The 21,533-nt window shown below is 34.5% G+C and overlaps 1 protein-coding gene across 7 annotated transcripts in view; it reads right to left on the bottom strand.

Annotated features, from left to right (window-relative positions):
• Positions 1-21,533, bottom strand: part of RALYL (RALY RNA binding protein like) — a 708,789-nt gene that overhangs the window by 495,939 nt on the left and 191,317 nt on the right. Inside the window, exon 1 of one of the 7 annotated variants that reach the window (XM_019453372.2) lies at positions 15,089-15,175. The exons of the other annotated variants lie outside the window; for them this stretch is intronic. The gene's annotated coding sequence lies outside the window, so the exon portion shown is untranslated. Of the gene's footprint in view, positions 1-15,088; positions 15,176-21,533 lie in introns of those variants that run through there. 7 annotated transcript variants of the gene reach the window in all.

The raw sequence follows: 21,533 nt of genomic DNA, 5'->3' as shown, positions 1-21,533 counted from the left end.
CAGAGCCTGCTTGGGATTCTCCCTCTCTCTCTCTTTCTGTCCCTCCCTTGCTCTCTTTCTCTCAAAATAAATAAACTTTAAAAAAATAGTTTAAATATACTGAATTTAGTATTTGATATAGCTGTGTCTGATAAGAGGAGGGAGGTACTTTTCCCTCTGTCTGGAAACATATAGTGTCCAGTCAGGATAATACCTTTTTTCCCCAAGAAAACTGAATATTTCTATTATATTTTATATATATATATATATATATATATATATATAATATATATGTATATGTATATGTATATATATTTTAATATACATATATATTATATATATTTATATATATTTTATATATATATTTTATATATATTATTCATTTATAATTCTTTAATAAAGATGTTGCATAAGATATAAAGGTAAGTAAGAAACAGAAAACTGAAAAATATCAAAACTTTAGAAAGTACCTAAATCTATTTAAATTCCCAGAACTTGCTCTTAGTGGTCTTAAAATAACCACTTTTAATTTAGGCTTGTAATTTTGACAACACATTTTGAAGAATTAGAAAAATTTCATTTCAGTCATGTATACAAGTATATACTTAGTATTGATAAAGTTATATATATATATACATATATATATATATATACATATATACATATAATTAATATTGGTATTATAAGAGCAGTGAGAAAGGAATTATAGTAAATATTCATTTAGGAAAATCTTTATTAATCCTTTTTCTGTCTCTGTTGCATTCTTTCTTATTTTTTTCATTTTGTTTCCTCTTCAGTGAACTTGCCATTTATCCCCCAAAGTCTGCAGGGCTTTGCTTTCATAACCTCCTGTTAAGCTCACCAATTACTGAGTACACCTTGGAATTTGGGGTCAAGTATTTTGACTTTGTACTATATGCCTCTACTTGTGCCCAACTGCTCACACCATCAACTCTAAGAGGAGCATATAGTTACTTAGGCCTTTAATGACAAAGTTTTCCCTACATGTCTAAATCTATTTTCTCTCTAAGGAGCCAAGAAGATATCTACCTAATTGCTTTTAGCATAAAAATTATTTGAGAGAGATTGCAGTTTACTTTTATCATTAATATAAAGGCTGAAATTAAAGGAAAAGGAATCTATAATTAGAAGCTTATTAAAGAAGTAAAAATGAGACCTTAGTTTCCCAACTACTGATAACATTTTACCATGTAAAAGCCTTTGGGATTAGCAATTCACTTGTAATATATAAATGAAACCCACAGTAAAATCTCCCTAGACCAAAATGTCTTCCTTTACTTAATAAGGTGTCCATATCAGAAGGAAAATCTAAGTGAATTTCCTGGTAAAGAACAGATAGAAGGCTTTGTCTTTTATAATATTCAGAAAATAAAACATTACTGCTATCAGAAAAAATAAAATAAAATTCTAGCGCATGCCTACTCATCCACAGGGTCTCAGACTTGCTTTATTTCCCAAATTTGATTACACCCCTTCCATCCACTTTCATTCCACTTAACATAGTTTGCAGTTTTACTTATATTTTTGTATTTCTTTTATTAATACTTGTTCCTCTGTTGACTTCAATAAATTTTTAAATTTTTAATTGCCTTTGTACTATAAAACGAATCATGGGGATTAAGAATTAATAGGGTTTCACACTCAGATATCACCTCACGCCAGTCAGAGTGGCCAAAATGAACAAATCAGGAGACTATAGATGCTGGAGAGGATGTGGAGAAACGGGAACCCTCTTGCACTGTTGGTGGGAATGCAAGCTGGTGCAGCCGCTCTGGAAAACAGTGTGGAGGTTCCTCAGAAAATTAAAAATAGACCTACCCTATGACCCAGCAATAGCACTGCTAGGAATTTACCCAAGGGATACAGGAGTACTGATGCACAGGGGCACTTGTACCCCAATGTTTATAGCAGCACTCTCAACAATAGCCAAATTATGGAAAGAGCCTAAATGTCCATCAACTGATGAATGGATAAAGAAATTGTGGTTTATATACACAATGGAATACTACGTGGCAATGAGAAAGAATGAAATATGGACTTTTGTAGCAACGTGGATGGAACTGGAGAGTGTGATGCTAAGTGAAATAAGCCATACAGAGAAAGACAGATACCATATGTTTTCACTCTTATGTGGATCCTGAGAAACTTAACAGAAACCCATGGGGGAGGGGAAGGAAAAAAAAAAAAGAGGTTACAGTGGGAGAGAGCCTAAGCATAAGAGACTGTTAAAAACTGAGAACAAACTGAGGGTTGATGGGGGGTGGGAGGGAGGGGAGGGTGGGTGATGGGTATTGAGGAGGGCACCTTTTGGGATGAGCACTGGGTGTTGTATGGAAACCAATTTGACAATAAATTTCATATATTAAAAAAAAATTAATAGGGTTTCAATAAATATTTGTTGAAATGATGAATGCTGAATACAATCAAACTAGTAATTAACATTTTTTGAGTGCAAGCATATGTCAGGCACTTCCAAGCACTTTATACATGTTAATGGACTTCCTTTTTCCCATACTGGCAATAGATTCTCTGATAACCCTCAATTCACCAGGGCAAATTTACAGGGGCAGGTTTAAGTCTCTGGATATTTGTCACCCAGCTTGTAAAATGGCAGAGGTGAGATTTGAGCACAGGGAATCAAGGAGTCTGCCCCATTGGCTCCTAACCATTATTTTATGCAGTTATTTTTAGATACTAGAAGACATACGACAATTTCCAACAGTTGGAAAAATATCTTGTCTTCAAAGGCATGTAATTTTACTGGAAGAAGGTATTTAAATAAATAACCCTGGTTGAATCTTCACCCACTATTTAACAGGGAAAAAGAGAAGTAACAGTTACCATTATTATGTGCCTGGCATTACGCTAAGTGCTTTACACGGATTATCTCATTTAGTCCTCCTGTTATGGGGGCCCCACTTGCCAAAGTAACTTACAGACAGACACTTGGTAGAAAACTGTTGATGGAATTGCTTGTTCTAAAGAACAAAAAACAGGAATAAAGTGAAAGGAGTTCAATGTTCCCCATATTGAGCAATTGAGATCAGCTGGTCAGAGGGAGGGGTAACAGAAACAGTGTAGGGAAACTGAAGGGATCAGTGAAATATTGAAACAACATGAAGTCACCAAAAAATGAAAGTAAAAAGGAAGGAAGGAAGAAGGAGGGGAGGGAAGGAGGAAGGAAGGAAGGGAGGAAAGAAAGATAGGTAGATAGTGAAATAACCAGCTCATAGCTAATCTGAAGCTTCATGAACCCCCTCATCAGGAGGTTATTTTTTCCAATAATGCTCTGCATTTCAGGATTGAGAGTGGAAAAGGCAGACAAGAGCATGAGAAAAAGTCAAGTATAAAATATTTGATTTGCTGATTTTGCAAGGAAGATATGTTTTTGGGAAAAAAATTCTGATTATTGCAAATTCCTGCCCATATGGTGTTTATTTCATTTTTAACAAAATTTTGGGGGGAAAACGTGTTATCTTACTTTCTAAATCTAGAATAAGATCATTTATTAATCTTGGGTGCTTTTGAAAAAAGAAGTATCTTTCACTTTTGGTAAAAAAAAAAAAAACTATAACTTACTGAAACGGGATTCTCCTAGAGTTTATTTCCCTTCTCATTTTATATGTATATCATAAGCTGGGAATTCAAGCAGAGAATAACTACATTCTACTACTTCATTCTCCATAATATACCTTTTAAATTCCAACTTAAATAATTGTGTGATATTTTCTTTGAGACTCAAAAAGAAGACAATGATAAAATAGATGAACTTTTCTCAAACATAGTAAATGGCTATTATTAAATCATTTTTTAATTAATTTATAAAATGTTCAAGAAGTTAACATGGTATCGCCATAGTATGTTAAAAGGGTCATTTTATTTTGGAATTTGATCTCAACAATTAATTTAAAAAACTACATATTGCAAACAATGTCTTGCTATTTTAACTGGCTTATTGTTTACATGTTTATACTTGAAAAAAAGAAACCAAAAATAAAGGGCAATGAAAAGAGTGTTCTGTTTTGTTGAAAAGAAATAGTGCAATGATGAGAGCTTATCTATTGTGTGCTTAATAGATGACAGAACATTCTTTTAAGTATTTTACATTAAAACAGTAAATAAAATCATTTACCTTTTCAAAGAAAATTATGCAGTCATTAATATTATAATTCCATTTTACGGATTAGAACACTAAAAAGTAGGGTGGTTAGGGGAAACCACTAACAGGTCCATGTTTCACAATCTAGGGAGTGTTAGAATTAAGATTTTAACCCCAGTTGTCTAGAAATTTTTCATATCATTTAATACCACCTCTCCTTTTGAGAACAAAAGAGAATGCTTAAACATATGTAAATTTTGGAGTAAATAAATTATCAGAACATTTTTTTTCCTGTTTAATGATTAAAAACCTGTGTCTGGCATATAGCAGGCACTGAAGGAATAATCAGTAATTTTATATAAAAATAATATTTAACTACTTCAAAAAATATCAATATAGATGTGGTTTTGCTCTTTTGTTTTCCAGAGACCATATTAATGGGAGATTCTGAGGTTCCTTGGCTTGGCCATTTCTCAGTTCAGTTCCACAGTAAAAGAATGACATGCACTTTGTTCTCCAGCCTTATAGAGTCATTAAAATATAAAAGAGATAGTCTGGACTGCAAGATGAAACTTCATGGAACACATACTTAATTCTTAATAGGTTCAAAACAGTGACTTTATGTTTGAAAAGAATGAATACAGATACCTGTTGTAACTGGATGATTTAGTTCTGCCCTTTAGACCTTTAGGTGAAGTGAATATCGTAGCAAGTGACAATCTTAGGTACAATATAGGGAAAGTGAAGGAGGGGACAGGTGTCATATCAATCACTCCTTATGAAAAAGTGTCATCAATGAGTAAGAATCATTAATCTATAGAAAATATTGTTTATTTTCACTGGGCCTTAGATTTCTTAGTCTATAAAATAAGACTATATTAAATGAGCTCTATGACAACTCTCTCCTCTAAAATTCTATGATCCCAAACCTTAACATATGCAGCCCCGTGGAGGGACCATTCATCCCGCTTTGCTTGAAACTATCCCACTTTCTGACCTGTTGCCCTTGAGGAATTATTAAAAGCATCCCTTCCTCTCAATACTATCTAGTTTAGATACTAAATTATTCACACTGTAGAGAAACAGAGATATATTAGTGTTAATTCTCACATATTTATCCTATAGTAGTATAATATTCAAATAATTTTGTATATATAATGAATAAAATAATGCATAATATACAAGAGTAAATGCAAAGAAACTGTAAAAATCTGCCCTTATATACATTTAATACAATTTCTAATATTAAAATATTTGCTATTAAAGTTAGTTTATATAGGATTATACATGATCTAGTGATGGGTAGACTTGGCTTTTAATCCTAATCATATACTCCCTTAGGGAAGTCAAACCTACATTTTTTTCCCCATAATATAATCAATATGGAATTATGCTGTTAGTTTTTCCATGTGAGGATGGCTATGGTTAATTATATCACTTTGCTAAACATTCAAGGGTGACATTATTCCAAACATTAATAGAAAAGTTTAATGCATGATTTACTAGTTTCTGTCTTTTCTCCTAGACAGTAATGCTATATGTGGGGTTGCTAGAATTAGCAAATAAAAATATAGGACGTTCAGTTAAATTTAAATTTAGATGAACACTGAATAAGTTCTGAGCACACATTATGTCCAAATATAGCATGGATGTCCGATATTTTATCTGGAAACACTACCTACATGAAATAACCATTCCTAGATTTCTTGACTGATGGTTACAAGTACTTTGAAAAGAACCAGATTATGTCCATGCCAGATATTGGCTCTGTGCCCTTAAGAAATGTATATAACCATATTAGGACACAGAATCCACATCGATAAAGTGACAACATTGGGCTCTAACTCACAGAGCTATGGAGAAGATTAAATGTGATGATGTGTCTACTCCATAGTAAAGACTATGAGTGATAATTATATTATTTTAAAGAAAGATACACGAAATATTTTTTGTCATTTTTCCAGAATGAGTTTTAACAAACTCACCAAAATCCATATTCTCCTCTTTTTTCTGGGTACCATAGCTGAAATATATTTCCCTGGTTTTCTTACAATTGAGTATGGTTCCTCACAGCTGAGTCCCAGACATGAAATGCCAGAGAAAGTACTGTGCACCATTTCCAGGCCAGTATCATACAATTTTTTCATGAGTAGGCTTTTTGTTGTTTACACTAGCTGCAATGGAGACTCCCTCCAACACCTACCAGGTCAACTTTGCAAGCCTTAGACTGTCAAATCAGACTAAAAAAAAAATCACAGATCTTATCCAATGTCAAGTTTTACTGATAATTTTTCAGAATAGCAATAATTATAAGGCAAGGCAAAGCAGAGTGAAGTCTAGGACCAAACGAGGACTCGCTCTTGCCCAGATTTAACTTTTTTTTTTTTCATTTTTTATAGTTTATTTATTTTCAAAGAGAAAGAGAGTGTGTGTGTGCACAAGTGGGATAGGCACAGAGAGAGAGAGAGAGAGAGAGACAGACAGACAGAATCCCAAGCAGGCTCCATACTGTCAGTGCAGAGCCCACACAGGGCTGGAACTCACAAACTGAGATCACAACCTGAGCCAAAATCAAGAGTTAGACGCTTAACCTACTGATGTGCTCAGGGTGCCCCTAACATGGGCTCTTAAGAGATAAATGCAGCCATCACTTATATAAAAGACAGCTTTTCTCATGAAACACCTCCCTTTTATATTTCAACTGATATGTAGTTTATATGACATCTTCCAGCAAGGCATGCTCCATAAATGTATAGATTTTCCTGCAATCCTGATCAGATCGGGAACATTTCATAGATTAAAAAAAATTCCCTGATGATAAATCATCAATATAGTGTTTTCCACGAGGCTGGCCACTAATCGGCCTATTTAAAGGAAATCAGACTTGTTCACCTTTCTTTCTTTTGGGGGATTCCCCTAGTGAGGTAGATTATGCATTACAGACCCGCTGCAAACCAATTCCTATCAAAAAGCCAGGTGATGACGACAGAAGAACCTCAACCTGCCTGGGTGTCTGCATGGAGGAGATCTGCTACGGGCTCCTATTTTACCCACCCTGTGCTAGCACAATGAACCATGACATCAGGACCTGAGCAGAAACCAAGAGTCAGACATTTAATCAACCAGGAGCCCCACTTAAAATTTCATTTTCCTCTTAAAGTTGACTCTACATTCAGACTCCACATTTCTATCTAAAAATAGAACAGCATAAGCAAACATACACACACACAGTGACAAAGACACAGGGAAGTTAATATATCAAGAGGCAAGTAAAATGCATGAGACACTAAATCTGTGCAGTCTTGAGTCAAGATATTTGCATTACCTCTGCAAATTATTTGTCTACTAACACAGTTTGCCACTGTTGATCATTGTTGAATGTGGGTGATAGTTACATAGGATTCCTTCAATCATTATCTTTACTTTTGAATGCTTTAAACTTACCAAAATAAAGTGGGTGGGGTGTTTTTGTTTTTGTTTCTTTTTAAAAGTAACACTCCGTTTCTGCTTTTTCATTCTTTGGAACTCTAGAACTATTAGCCATGATGAGAGGCATCAAGCTGTGCAGTGTGCGGTCTTCCTGCCAACAGCCATGCTAACAATGAGAACCAAAACCCCGAAAGGCATTTACCACTGAAAATATACAAAAAAATACATAAAATATATACAAATATACACTGAAGAAATATGAATATACTACAGAGATCAAGTTGTAACAACAATCTAATACACTATCTGAAAGAGCCACTAACTAGTACTGAGCATTTATCATTTGTCAGACATTGTTTTGCATGCCATTCAAGCAATGCCTGATTTCACTTCCAAACAAAGCCTATGCTGTGTGTGTTATTATCATACCTATTCTACAGAAAAGGAAATGGAGAAATAGAGGGGTTGCATAGCTCATCCAAGGCCACACAGCTTATATTCTGGTTCTAGAACACCCTTACACACAACATAGCTAAATACTGTATCAGTCTATGTAGTGGCCTCGTTTAGAAATGTGGAGATAACGTTAAAAAAAAACTCTCGCAACTTAATAACAAACAGATAAATAACCCAATTAAAAATGTTCAGAGGAAACCCTTGCCCACTACTGGTGGGATTTTAAAATGGTACAACTGCTTTAAAGTTTGGTGGTCCTCAACAAGTTAAAAATAGAACTACCATATGATTCAGAAATCCCACTTCTGGGTATATACCCAAAAGAACTGAAAACAAGGTCTCAAATAGACATTTGCATACCCATGTTCTTAGAAGCACTACTCACAATAGCCAAAACACAGATGTTTATTAACAGATAAAGGGCTAAACAATATGGTAAAAACATATGCTGGAATGCCATGCCATGCTAACCCAGGATGAACCTTAGGATATTACACTAAGTGAAAGAAGCCAGTCACAAAAAAGACAAATGCTGTGTGATTCCACTTATATGAGGTACCTAAAGTAGTCACATTCATAGAAACAGAAAGTGGAATGGTGGTTACCAAAGACTGGCACGTGGGAGAAATCAGGAGCTGTTACCGAATGAATACAGAGTTTCAGTTTTGCAAGACAAAAAGTTCTGGAGATCTGTTTTACAGCAACATGAATATACTTGACACTACTTAACTGTAGATTTAAAAATGGCTCAGAGGGTAAATTTTAATTATATATATATTTTATCAAAATGATTTTTGGTAATGGCCAAAGGATCCAAATCAATGTTTTTCCAAAGAAGATATATACCTGGTCAATAAACATAAGAAGATGCTCAAAATCTTGATAGATTGTTAACTATCAGGGAGATGCAAATTATAGCCACAATGAGATACCACTCCATACCTACTAAGATGACTATAATAATAATTAAAAAAAGAGATAATAACAAGTATTATTAGGGATATGGAGAAATTGGAATCCTCATATACTTGTAATGAAAATGTAAAATGCTGCAGACACTTTGGAAAACCGTCTGGAAGTTCCTTCAAAAAGTTAAACAGAGGGGTGCCTGGGTGGCTCAGTCAGTTAAGTGTCTGACTTCTGCTCAGGTCATGACCTCACAGTTCGTGGGTCTGAGCCCCACATCAGGCTCTCTAATGTCAGCACAGAGCCCACTTTGGATCCTCTGTCCGTCTCTATCCCTCTCTCTTTCTCTGCGCCCCCCCCCCAAAATAAACATAAAAAAAGTTAAACAAAGTTACTATGCTATCCAGCAATTCCACTTCTAAATATACACTCAAGTAATAACATATGTTCACACAAAAACCTGTACACAAATGTTTATGGCAGCATTATATATAATAGCCAAAGATGAAAACAATCCAGATATCCATTATTTGATTAATGGATAAATAAAATATATTCATATAATGTAGTTTAATTTTGTTTAGCAATAAAGAGAAATCGGTACTTAATTACTGTACTTAATTGTCAGTACTTAATTACTGATCCGTGCCACAATATGAATGAATCTTAAAACATTATGTTAAGTGAAAAAAGCCAGGCACAAAGGACAACATATTATATAATTCCATTTGTAGGAAATGTGTAGAAAAGACAGCTCTGTAAAGACAGATTACAGAATAGTTGTGGGGGGTGAAAGGGATGGGGATGGGAATGGTTGGGGGATACCATAAAGGGCTTAGAATTTCTTTTTTTGGGTAATGAAAATGACCTAAATTTGATTTTGGTGATAAATGTATAACTCTGTGAAATATTAAAAACATGGGATTACATATTTTAAATAAGTGAATTCCATATATGAATTATATGTGTTGGAGGAAGCTTTCAAAACTTAAAATAGAGAATAAAATATAATTTGAAATGTATCTAATAACATTTGAGGAAAAGAATATAACCAATATTGTGGAAGAGGATGATTCTATTACCTATGCATACAATGAAGCACATATGTGTGTCTACACAGAGACAGAGAGAGAGAAAGAGAGAGACAGAAGAAATAATGTTGACAATATTCTTGTGTTATTACACAAGTTTTCTTCTCTGTTTTTAGATGTTCCAAAGTCCATTAAAATTATTCTATGTCTGCACCAGCAAGCCTTTGAAGATTATATTTGAGAACTAGAAGCTTTGACAGTGTAATCACCCATCATCTCCTTTCAATGCCACAAAGGACAACTCCAGCAAATCCTGAATGCACGGGGTTCTATAATGCTTCTAGAAAGCACTGGTATTTTATTTATTTCAACATGCCTTAGACTCTAAGACCATGGTAGTTGAAATGTTTCCTGATTACACAAACTTAATTTAAGTATTCAGTTTTGATGTTCCTGGGTAAGAGGTTGTATGCATATGTTTGTGTAAATGGTTTATTCAAAATGGTGATATTATATCAAAAGAAAATGCCCAGAAGTGCCACCTCTTATTTTCCACTTACCCAGCACTTTCCAATCCAGAATATATTTGAATACATTTACCTAACATTACATTCTCAAATGGTACTTAGTAAACCAAGAAAAAGGTAAGGGGATTTTTTTTTTCATTTATTTTCATCACCACCTCCACCCTTATCACCACCCCCACATGACTTTATATTGCCAAACTGATTATGAGAATGGGAGTACAACCCAAGGTCACAAGAAGAAATATAACTGGACTTCCTAAATCCTAGGAATTCACACTCTAACTGGAAGAAGAAATAATAAGCACTTAGACACACATACATACGTAACACTTAGATATACATACAGAATTCCAAAAGCGTTAATTTAGCTATTCAACACTGACAGTATTTGTGTAGCCATTTAAGAATGCAGCAAAAGCAGCGGTGCCTGGGTGGCTCAGGCGGTTGATTGTCCGACTTCAGATCAGGTCATGATCTCGCAGTCAGTGAATTCAAGTCCCACATCAGGCTCTGTGCTGACAGCTCAGAGCCTGGAGCCTGCTTCAGATTCTGTGTCTCCCTCTCTCTCTGCTCCTTCCCCACTCATACTCTGTCTCTCTGTCTCTCTCAAAGATGAATAAATGTTTAAAAAAATTTTTAAAAAGAATGTAGAAAAGCAATGTCCTAAAGATACATTAACATATATCTGATAGTGCTTACTTAAACAATATACTGTAGCCCAAATTTAGAATAAAATAGATGGTATAGCTAATTGAACCTTTAGTATTTTTTTTTCCTTTTCTTCTAGGTTCTAAATGGCATGAAATCATCTTGTTTCCTTCATATTTAGTAAAAACCTATAATCCTCTTGCATTGTTTTTCTAGCTTATAGCCATTACCCAGCAAGAATGAAAACACACGTGGATCATTAAACAGTAAATTAAAATCAATATCGTTTCAAATAATAGCCTACAAAAATAGAATAGTATATTCAAAGAAACAATTCTCTTCTCTTATTAAAACTTTAACCTCAAACCCATCTTTAAAACTACAGCCCAAAGGAAATATGAATCTTTTGAGATGAGTTGAAAGTCTCAAAATGCCTGTGGGTTCCAGACTTAAGTCTTGGACATGATATTGGCAACAGCTGCTTTTAATACCAACATCTAGCAGGAGTCAAGTACTCATGTTTCTTAAAGCCAGGATCATCAGGCTGTAGGATAGTGTTGATTCCTTCATTGTGTTTGAACTAGGGCAGTGGGCCAATGATACCTGATCTTGTTTCAGGCAACTGGTAGGCAGTTGATCATATGTTTAAAACTTTTTTTTAGAGAAGCTCTGAAAGCTCCTTTTATTTCTAGAGGAATCTTTCTTACCACTGGGTAGTCTATATACTGAAATTTAAGTCATGGATTCAAGACACACCCAACAACAAGGAATTTTACAGATTAGGCAGTCTACGTTTAATGGAGCTCCTAACATGAATTAATAAAAAATAAGTAAAGTTAGGTTGAAATCTTAAGCTTATTTTATCTCAAGTAGCATGTTTATCACGGTAATGTTTTTGTGAGAATAAGTCATTCCTATTTCATTATTTATGATCTACTTCTCTATAGGAGAATCACTTTATTATAAATAAACAAAACAACAGCCTATCTCTTCACTATTTTCAAGGCCCTTTGCCAAACCTGATGTGAAAAGCAGAAATGGAAAAGCAAGCATCATTTTTCTCAAGTTGGCACTGGCTTTGGAGATGATCGAAGTTTGTATTCAAGGGAGAGATTACATAAGGGCCATCAAGAAGAAGGAAGATCTCTGAGCCTAAAGTAAAGTGAGAAGTTTACAAAATTGACTTCATAAAGGAGAAAAGATTTGAGCTGAACCTTAAAAAACAACCAGGATTCGACAGAATAATTGGGAAAAGTGTTCAAGGAAGAAAGAGCATGAGCAAGCCAAGAATGAAAATCCTACTAGGTATATTAATTATACTGGAATTTAAAAATTTTTAAAGAAGAATGAAAATTCTAATCAGAAAGGTAATTAATTTTACTACAATGTTTTGCAAACTTCAAGGACACGCTCCATTAAAATATTTCTCAGGGCACCTGGGTGTCTCAGTCGGTTAAGCCTCCGACTTCAGCTCAGGTCATGATCTCCCGGTTCATGGGTTCAAACCCTGCATCAGGCTCTGTGCTGGCAGCTCAGAGCCTAGAGCCTGCTTCGAATTCTGTGTCTCTGCCCTTCCCCTGCTCATACTCTGTCTCTGTCTCTCTCTCAAAAATAAACATACATTAAAAAATAAATAAATAAATAAATAAATAAATAAATAAATAAATATTTCTCACAAAGGGTGCTACTGACCTTTTACATGAGAATTTTTCCCATCTACAACAAGATATTTAACATCCTTGCCCTCTACCTACTAAATGTTAGTAACAAGGTCCCCTTTATTCTTTTAGTTATGAAGAAAACCCAAAATTCCCTCTTATGTTCTTAAATGCCTCCTAGTGGTAAATCTTCACTATATCCAACCACTGAGTCAAGAAATCTATGAAGTTCATTTTCTAATAGAATGGAAGGAAAGAAGGAAGGAAGGAAGGAAGGAAGGAAGGAAGGAAGGAAGGAAGGAAGAATGGAAGGAAGGAGGGAAGAGAGAAAGGATGGAAGGGCACTAAGTACATTGTAGTAGAAAGGGTTTAAGTAATAAAGGACCTTGTCATAACTGACTGCTGACCTGTTGAATTTTAGAGATGACAGAGTTCTGATTGAGCACAGAATTTCAGTGATTTTCAAGTTTCATATTTTATCAGCACATCCACTGAAAAAAAGTTTAAAAATCACATACCCAGTTTCATGGAAATTAAAGACCAGAGAACTTACGTAATTTATCAAATTAAGAAGGTCTGCTGTAACTAAAATGAGGTGCTATTACAGATTTTTGAGAAAGGACAGCTTAAGTCAATATAGCCAGAAATTGTTATTAATTCACAAAACTATATTTCCTTAAGTAATCAAATGGAAAACATTTCCCTACCTTTCTCTGTTGGCTGACATCTGAGCAATGAAAATCCCTTAGGGGAACTTCCACACTTAAAAAAGCTAATCGTACCTACACAGCTTTTCCATAGCTTCTTCTTACAGGATTTAAGCACCTTGTTTATCTTTAAATTTTTATGTGTAATACTGACATACACTTCATCCCACGTCCCTTAAAAATGATCCATTTCTGCCTTACAGTATGGTTGATACAATCACAGACAAAATACAGAGCTGATTTAGAAGTTTTGCCACAGCTCCCTTCACCAGCTGCCATCACTCTCATATTCATGGCCATAAGACCACTAGTGCTATAGGCTAGATCTTAATACATTCTTCTAAAGCCTCTTCAGTTTATGTGACCTCCTCAGAACTCAACTTTTCCCTTGGCTTTTGAGTCTGAACATTCTTCTGATGTCAATATCTCCCCCAGACTCAGATAGGAAGCTCCTTCCTAGCTGGACAAAAGTCCTGACACCAGACAGACCACATGACTGGGTTAACAGGCAGGCATTTGGCATGAAAGGGCAATTGGACAATGCAGTTCTGTTCTCTGCACACTTATATTCCCTGATAAAACCTGAATAAGATGGAAATGAATAAAGGAATAATTATGCATATAAATTAATATTTTTGAAAGCAATATGGCTTTGTGTAGAGTTTCAAACCTGAGGCTGAAAGCTGAATACAGACCACAAATTTGTAAAGGTTGCTTAGCGTATGGTTTAAATATAAATACATTTAAATGCATTCATTATACTGAGTGACATTATAAATCTATGTTCTTGGGGCGCCTGGGTGGCTCAGTCGGCGGAGCCTCCCACTTGAGCTCAGGTCGTGATCTCACGGTTCCTGAGTTCGGGCCCCATGTCAGACTCTGTGCTGACAGCTCAGAGCCCGGAGCCTGCTTTGGATTCTGTGTCTCCTTCTCTCTCTGCCCCTCCCCCTCTCACTCTCTGTCTCTCTCTATCAAAAATAAACAAACATTAAAAACATTATAAATCTGTGTCCTTACACATGTTTGAATTTGCAATCACTAACAGAGTGCTTCAAAGCATGGACTTTAAGGTCAGACAGATGCAACACTGTGCTCTGCAAGAAACTTTCCAGCCGGAAGATGGGATGCTAACAGAAACTACAACATCATAGATGTATTGCGAGCATTAACATAGATAACGAATGTACAGTCCCTAGCACACACTCTAACACATACTAATGGTTAAATATTAGTTCCTATTGTTCTTTAGTAAATGGAACTCCTGCTGCTAATAAAATCACGTTAGAGCAAGTACGTGAATAAAATGCTTTGCCTAAAAGCAGTACCACCTGAGCCTAATGTCACAAACATATTTTTATGTAGACTGCCTTAACAGAAACTGACATTAAGGAAGTGAATTTCAGCAGATGACAGAACTATAATAAGATTTCTTTGGAGTGGTTTTTAAATGGGCTCCCATGCAACCAGTTCTGAACATGAGTTCCAAAGCAATGTAGTTTCCAGCCATGTGTTCCATGTATCACTCTTTCAGGTAAGTAACTTCATGAACTAAGTGTTTAAAATTAATAACATAAGGCACAGAATCCAAGGGTGAGAGGACTACTACGAAAGAAGAAATCAGGCTTACCTTGAGTTTTATAACAATGAAATGTTTCCTAGGTCCTCTTAGCTTTCACATTATTTGTCAAAAGAAGAACTCAAACTTACAACCTCATTTTATCCAAGAGAAACATGCAGGCTAAAGGGGTTCTTTGTTTTTTGGGGGGTTTTTTTGGTTGTTGTTTGGTATACAATACCTGAAAAATAATAGAGATTAATAATGCATTGGCAAGGTTAAATAAGAAAGGGAAACTTTACCTTGTAAAATCCAAAAATGTTCTGTAAACTGAGAAGTGGATTAGAATGTTCAGAGCGCTTGGGGACCAAGCATTCTGTAAAGTCTGATTTATACTACAAGCATCATAATGCCTACCTACTTCAGAATGACAAATAGTACCACGCTGAAGTCGCAAACAGCAGCCCCAGAGCGTTAACAGCAAATGTCTTCCATCTTAATAGCTGAGTCTGTGCCATTCTGTGCACTTAAAATTCTGAGCATTTAACACTTCTTGTTGCATCTAAATCCAGATACAAAAACCTTCAAATCAAACTATTTACCTCAACTGAAATCTGCCTTGAATAATTCATAAGAAAGAAGAAAGATGGTAGGCAAGAAAGCCAAAGAGAGTTTTAATGAACTCTAGAGTTTCAAAAATAATGGCACAGAAGTTATTACAGCTTTTCCCCTCACTCTGGAAAACAGAGTATCAGTCACTCTAATACTGAATACTTCCAGAAAACAGAAGGAGCAATAAAAGGTTCAGCTTTCTGCTTGTCTGCAATTGATATACTAACAGCACCACACAGATTATTACCAGGGGAGGCTCTTTTTGAATGTGTGACAGTCGAGGAAGCATCTAAAGTATTCATATTCAAATGTTTTATTTTTATGCTGTTTCTTAAAATTCCAGTGGTATCTGGAGTCTCAGTTAAAAAGAAACTATGAAAATCAAGACGTATAGTGGCTCTGGCCTACGTTACACCAGCACCTGCTTTTACGTGGCTCTTCTACCCTTGAAGACTTATTTGGCCTGATGGGCAGGGTTAGGGTTAGCAGCGATCCCACCTATGTTTCCTTGGAAATCATAACAAAAGGCCTCACATTCTCCTCTAATAGATAAGCATCTCTTCAGTGATTCATTTGGCGAATGAACCTAGGATTTTTATCAAATTGAAAAAAAAGAACAGAGGCTGTTTGAAGTGTTAGTACTGTGTAGGTCTGTATTAGTCTCCTATTGCTGCTCTAACAAATTATCACAAACTTGGTAACTTTTTTAAAACAACACAAATTTATTCTGTACAATTCTAGGGGTCAAAAGCCCAAATCAAGTCTTACTGGAGCTAAAATTAAGGCATAGACACTACTGCATTCCTTGTGGAGACGCTGAGGAAAATTCCTTTCCTTGACTTTTCCACCCTGGAGAGGCTGTCCACATGCCCTGGCTGGAGCCCTCTCCTCTGTTTTCAAAGCCTGTCATTCCAACCCCTGCTTCTCCATGCCATCTTCTTCCACCTTTGATCCTCTTGTTCCCCTCTTATAAGGACCCTGTGATTACACTGGACCCAACTGGATAATCCAGGATTATTTTCCATCTCAAGATCCTTAATTTAATCACGTCAGCAAAGTCTCTGTGCTATGTAAGGTAACCTATTTACAAGTGCTTGGAATTAGGAGGTAGACGTCTTTAGGAGGCCATTCTCTGTCTACAATTAGGTTGTAATACGTTAAATGCTTAATGGAAATAAATGTACATATTAGGTAACAAACCCCATATGGCTGATTATAAACAAAAACAAAACAATCTCAGTAATTGTAACAGGACCAATTTTTTTCAAAGTAATATTTTCTAAAACTATGTTTCATAGAACTCTAAAAAGCTTACTGACAAACTTTAAAAATACATATAATAAGTATATATAAATTTCAGAGTTGCTACTCTCTGTTAATTAAGAATAATGGACGCAAATCATGAGATATCACTTTATACCAGTTAGACTTGGCTGGTATCAAAAAGACAAGAAATCACAAGTGTTGGGGAGGATGTGAAAAAAAAGGAACACCTGTGTACTGCTGGTGGGAATGTATATTGGTAAACCCACTGTGAAAACCAGTAGGGGGTTCTTTGAAAGTTAAAAATACAAATACCATATGATTCAGTAATTCCACTACCAAGTACTTAAGAAAATGAAAATGCTAATTCTAAAAGTAAACGTACCCCTATGTTATGGTATTATTTGCAATAGCCAAGATAAGGAAGCAACCTAAATGACCATTGATAGATAAATGGATAAAGAAGATAGGATATATAGAGACACGATGAAATATTACTCAGCCACAAAAAGGAATGAGATCTTGCCATTTGCAACAACATAAATGGACTTAGAGAGTATTATGCTAAGTTAAGTAAGTCAAACAGAAAGACAAATACCATATGATTTCACTTGTATGTGGAATCTAAGAAACAAAAAACAAATCTATAAATACAGAGAATAAATAGGTGATTGCTAGAGGGGAGGTGAATGGGGGAATGAGCAAAATGAGCGAAGAGGAGTAGGAAGTACAGGTTTCCAGTATTGGAATGAGTAATTGATGGGGATGAAAGGTACAGCATGGGGAATAGTCAATGGTATTGTAAGAGTCTTGTATGGCAACCGATGGTAGCTACAATTGTGGTGAGCATAGCATAGCGTATATAGTTGTTGAATCACTCACTGTCTTGTATACCTGAAACTAATGTAACACTGCAGTTCAAGTGTATTTCAATAAAAAAAGAGATAGAACTGGGCATTTAAAATATAGGTACAATCAAAATGTCTACATCAAAGAAAGCGATTTTCTTGTGTGTGTGTGTGTGTGTGTGTGTGTGTGTGTGTGAGTGTGCGTATTTGTCTGTTTGTCTGTTATTTCCCCTTCTGGTCTGCAAGTGCTTGGATACCCAGTACTTAGAACACAAATAATGTTTGCTGAATGGATAAATAAATTAATGAGTGAATGAATGAAATTATTTCAGATGGCCATATGTTAAAAGGCAAAAATCAACTTTATCATTCCAGATTTTTTAAAGTAAAATAACATTGCTGGTTGAAATATTAAATGTAGACCTGAGATTCAATCATTTTCTAAGAATCAGGGGCTCCTGGCTGGGTCAGTTGGTACAGCATGCGGCTCTTGATCTAGGGGCTGTGAGTTTGCATACCATGTTGTGTGTAGAGAATACTTAAAAACAAATTCTTAAAAAAAACTAACTATATAAATGCTTTTTTAGACAAGCCTCATTTCAAATATATAATAGTATTTTTTAAGTCATTACACAAAAACTGAATAATAAATTTCAGGTACAGTGTAATCCATGCAAAAGGGAAAATAAATAAATAAATATTAATGGCATGGACATTCCATAATTATTGAACAGTTTTAAGAAGGTAGTTTTTAACTAGCACAATATTCATGAATGTCATTCTTGAAAATGATAGTTTACAAATGCTCTAATGATGATTTAATATTATTTAACTCTACTACCTTTCACAGAGATTGATCAAAATAGGCATGAAATTCAAACTGAAAGCAAAGTATAGGAATATAGTTTTGGTACCTCATGGCTCCTTTATATACATCATTTAACATGTGTTAGATGATTTAGCAATAACATAATCAGGATACTTAGATAAAAATCACCACCTCTATCAGTGTACTATATTAATGCAAGTCTAAAAGCAACCCCTGAAGTTACACTGTAATTTACTCCCTTCTGCAAAGAAAGAGATATTTCTTATCTTTTGAATAAAATATGGCACCAAACAAAAGCATTTAACAGACTGCCCAGATAGATGTTTTTCTTATAGTTATAAGTATGCAGTGTTTATTGATATGCTATAATGAAATCTTTACCAGATATAAATATGATGCTTATTTATTGAAAATAAACCTATAAATATTTTGACTCTGAATTTTAATGACTTAATAAGGAGATATACTTTCTTTGATAATTCACCATTAGCTGCAATGGATTTCCACAAAAAATATAATAAAAGGAAGTCCAAATACTATATTTTTCCCTAAGTGAAATATTCTTACAGGTTCACAAAGAAATAGGAAGTACTATTTTTCAAAATCCAAAGCATTTTCTAAATATTCTCCCTAAAAATCATAATGAAACTAAGTTCATTTTTAATTTGGTTCACAGATTAAGCACAAAATATATATTTTAATGGAAAGTTGAACTTTGTTTAATTCTGCTTGTTAAAGTAATACGTGTTTCTGGCAAAACATTCAGAAACACCGAAGATAAAAAGAAGAAAATAAAAATCATAACACACAGACAACCACTGTCCATTTAATACATATTCTTTCAGACTGCTATCATAAGCCCATGTTTTTTACTGGGATATCAGTATTTTATATAATGATTTTTAAAATGTGTTTGATATATATACATAGACACATGCATACAGTGGAAATTTAGGCTTTATGTATACTTTGTTTCTGTCTTCATTGTCATATTTTATTTCCACTGCAACTACAGCTGCATTTCCAACAAAAGACAGAATAAAATTTTAAAAATATAAATTTCTATGTATTTTACTAATGAATTTTTGGAGTGGAGTTAGTTTCAATAACTTGGAATTTGAAGTTGAAAATACTTGAGGATTCCTGTGACCAAATATTTATACTTGTTTTCTCTTTGTAAGAAGAAATGCCAATATAATTAGTTCTAAAAGCTCTTCAAAATAATCTGTAAATGAAATAATTTACCATCTACACCTGTGCTTTTCTTTAGATTACAATGGAAATTCAAATAAATGTCACTGTATTATTTTTCTATTGAAACACATTTAACACATTAAAAATGTTAACATGATCACCAATATACCTTATAAATACTGACGAAGTTAAAGTGCACATTGTCTCCTGAAGTAGAATCTAATAATAGAGAACATTCATATGAGGACAAATTATTTTATTGGAATGCATTCTCTTTCCTTTTTGAAATTGACTGTGAAGTAAAAATTCTTAGAATGAGAAATATCGATGATGAAATTCTTAAAAATTAAGCATACCAGCAAGAACATTACTTCATACATCTTTTCTCAAGGATATAAGTTTAAGTGTATTAATTTTTTCTTTTAATTTTTTATTGAAGTATAATTGACCTATAACATGATATTTAAAAATACTCATCCTAATTTATAGGTCAATGGCTAGAATATTCTTGCTTCTAAAATAAGTATTCAATTCTTAATATGATCATGTTTTAATTTGAAAGTTGGTTAAACAGTTTTAGAAGTAAATGTGTTTTTAGTTGTAAATATACTCTTATTTAATTATTGCTTTGTTGTATAGAGATTAGTTATTTATCAATTAAAATACTTCTTTTGTGCTTTGACATTAACTTTTGCAAGAAATGTACTAACTGCTTACGGATTTGTTAGCGAGTTCTGAGAAACATGTTTGAGCTTGTCATATGCAACTAGATTAGGTCCTAGATCAGGATGCTTTTGAATTAACTTGAGGTAAGAATAATAACTACGGGTCATTTTCATTTGAAAATTTTCCCTCCTGATTATTGACTTGTTTTATGGTTTTTCAGTTTTGTGTGATGACTTACAATCTAACAAGCATGTCAAGAAGAGAGGCTTGGGAGGCTTGTGGTCATGTTATATAAGGAACATTATCTGGAGAGAAAGAAGCCCGGAATGTGCAGGGAGGGAAGAAAAGGAAGGCAGCACATACATTGTCTTCCGATGTAAATTAAAGGCAGGGCTAGCATTTGGAAATGAATAGGACTTGATTAGTAAGTCTCAAGTTTTTCAACAGGAAGAAGTTTCAGAGATGTAGATTTCAGGTCAGGAATAAGATTTGTACAAGGCTGATAACAGAAATTCATTTATGGAACTTACTGAAAGCCTATTACTTGCCAGGTACCACTCTTGGAACTTTACATTCATTATTGTGTTTAATTTTCACAGCAACTTAATCACATATGCACTATTTTGTGGTGAGAGGACTAATTAATGCTTAATAAATGTTTAATTAATTCCCAGATGTATGACTAGTAAGTCGTAGAACCAGAAGTTAAACAAAAAGAGTCTGGTTATAAAACCCCATTCTTACATATTTTTTTTTTTTTTTTGTAAAATAAAAAAGATTAAAGCACTTGCTGGGTCATCTCTTGACGCATCAAGCCCAGATAGCTGAATCGACTAGGCTTGTGTGTGAAGTAGCCTTTAAGATGTCTGCTTCCTGGTATTGATGTCCTCGTTAATTCCTTTCTCATGAGTAAGTTGTTCCTAACCGAGGGTATGTGGGCAATGTTGAGGAGATGTCATTCCTGTGAGTGAGTTATAAAAGATTGTGACTTCGATTTCCAAGCTGATTCTATCGGCTTCTCGGTGCACATTCGTTGATGGAGGAGGGGTCATATTGGAGAGGGTCACTTGCCAAGGAACTGAGAGTAGCTACCCATCAACAGCCA

Source organism: Panthera pardus, unplaced genomic scaffold (assembly GCF_024362965.1).
Source record: "Panthera pardus isolate Hobbes unplaced genomic scaffold, ASM2436296v1 HiC_scaffold_7, whole genome shotgun sequence".
NCBI classification, from domain to species: domain Eukaryota; kingdom Metazoa; phylum Chordata; class Mammalia; order Carnivora; family Felidae; genus Panthera; species Panthera pardus.
This window is presented reverse-complemented; position numbering and strand designations above follow the sequence as displayed.